The sequence below is a fragment of the Armigeres subalbatus genome, chromosome 3 (genome assembly GCF_024139115.2).
Source record: "Armigeres subalbatus isolate Guangzhou_Male chromosome 3, GZ_Asu_2, whole genome shotgun sequence".
Taxonomy (NCBI): Eukaryota; Metazoa; Arthropoda; class Insecta; order Diptera; family Culicidae; genus Armigeres; species Armigeres subalbatus.
In genome coordinates this window covers 19,151,654-19,153,551 of record NC_085141.1, presented here as the reverse complement: position 1 = coordinate 19,153,551, position 1,898 = coordinate 19,151,654, and the positions used below count along the sequence as shown (strand labels likewise).

The 1,898-nt window shown below is 42.7% G+C and overlaps 1 long non-coding RNA gene across 1 annotated transcript; it reads right to left on the bottom strand.

Moving 5' to 3' along the window:
* Positions 1–293: 293 nt before the first annotated feature.
* On the bottom strand, positions 294–1,235 carry LOC134219935 (uncharacterized). Its single transcript, XR_009981719.1, has 3 exons — positions 914–1,235; positions 673–847; positions 294–601 (listed from the first exon to the last, which is right to left on the bottom strand). It is a non-coding gene; the product is annotated as an uncharacterized LOC134219935 (long non-coding RNA).
* Between the last annotated feature and the right edge of the window lie 663 nt (positions 1,236–1,898).

Here is a 1,898-nt window from a genome sequence, read left to right as displayed (position 1 = left end):
CCTCTCACTCCAATTAATTATTTTTATTATTTTCTCCAACCTTTCAATCTAGGTACAATTTTCATTTCAATTCCACTTTAGTGCAATCCACTTCATTCATATCAATTCTAATACTTTGTTTCATTCTGTGTAATTTGGGAATAATGTAATTTCTATTCTGTTCTTCCAATAGAGCTGACCATCAATCCATTTCTTGTATTTATTTGGTATTAAAAAAATTCTAGAACGCCTATGACAACTCGCCACAGTTTTCTCCTTTTTATGCATTTGATTTTTCTACTGTCCCATTTAGGGGTAACCTCTGTGTTTAGCCGCTTGAGTGACTTCTCAAAAGAAAGTCGTCGTCGTCCTCGTCGGTCTTCTTTCTATATTCGTCCAAGTAAGAATAATGTGCAATTGTTGCTTCACTCGACTGGGGGTGGATGGATTGATGGAACGGGATGAAGGGGTCACTTTCACGATGTCTCTGTGTGGGAGTTGTTCTTTGTTGCACTGGATAATGGTCCCAGATGTAATAAATTTCAATTTGACTAAGCTGCATTCTGAATAGTTTCATTGTTGAAGCCATCGCTATTCATACCCCAGTGTTTTCCCTCGGTATCTATCGGAATAAAGGGGAATTCAATTAGTATGATTCAAAGTTTTAGAAGTTTAGGGCTCTCGTCCACTTACGGAACGAGTCCATCGAGATGAGTCCAAATTAACTCGAAAATATCGGGCGGAGGCATCTTCGTTCTGAGGAAACTCTTAAAACATTCGGCTCATAAATAGCATCTTGTTTATTACCGACAACAGTCAAGCTCTTTCCTCGCCTGGAAGATATTCGTTGCTTTTCGGATATTCGTTTCTGTAAAATAGTTCACTCTTATTACATTCTCTGACCAGGATATAACCACAAAAGTATGCAACAAACACAGAACAACAGCAGCCAGCCGGATGTTACGATAATCAAGCAGCTTTCATTCTCCTGAATAGCTCGAAGCTGTTGATGGGATCGGTCCCTGGTGAGCATGGGCTGCCCACTGTTACTGGGTCCGGATCCGCCCTCCGCCCATAAAGTGCGTTCCCCGGCCCGGTACTTCCGAGTGTATGAGAAATTGTGTGTGCGTTGTACCCTAACTTCCTGAATGCCCAGTCCGGAGTGGACTTAACAACACAGCACCAGCTTTTGGCCGCAATAACCGCACTGCCCGACTTACTCTCTTTGGCTACGACCGAGTGCGCACCCGGTTTGTGTATAATTCAAGCCACAGTCGAGTTTTGTTCTCGAGAGACTTTTACTATTTATCGACATGTGTTTACGTATAATGCAAATTTATGCTGCACATAAATATAAATTCAGTCTCGTTTACAACTTGAACCTGGGGAGTTCGGGTTCAGGGGAGTGGATTATTCAAGCGGTGTGGTCTTTGACCAAGTGCACCCATTCCGCATGAATACCGCCGTGGGAGTTGTTTACTGAATTGTGGTACATACCATTTCTTGTGCAAGTAGTTTTTGTGTCAGGTTCTTAAACAAAATGCACAAGCACTCTCACCCCTTCGGTTCGTCTTTTTCCTAATCGTAAGGCACCAGCTGCGAGGCGTCGTAATCTTGGTCCATCCGGAGGAAAAGTCCTGTTGTTTATTAACCCAAAGAAGATTATGTTCAATTTTGGATGAACGGCAGGTTGGTAGGCAGGAGGACCCGGGAGGGAGGGTGGTTGTATTTCATTGTTTATTGGGATGAAAGCATTTAATTACCGGTTGAGTGGAAGTGAGACTCCCGGGGTAATCACGTGCAGATAAGCTCGATACTCAATCCGGATGGATACTGCAGCTTTTTCAGGCCAACCTTTGCATGTAGGTGAAAGTCCTTGGGGTGAAATTGATTGATCTAATAGAAACAATGTTATTAGT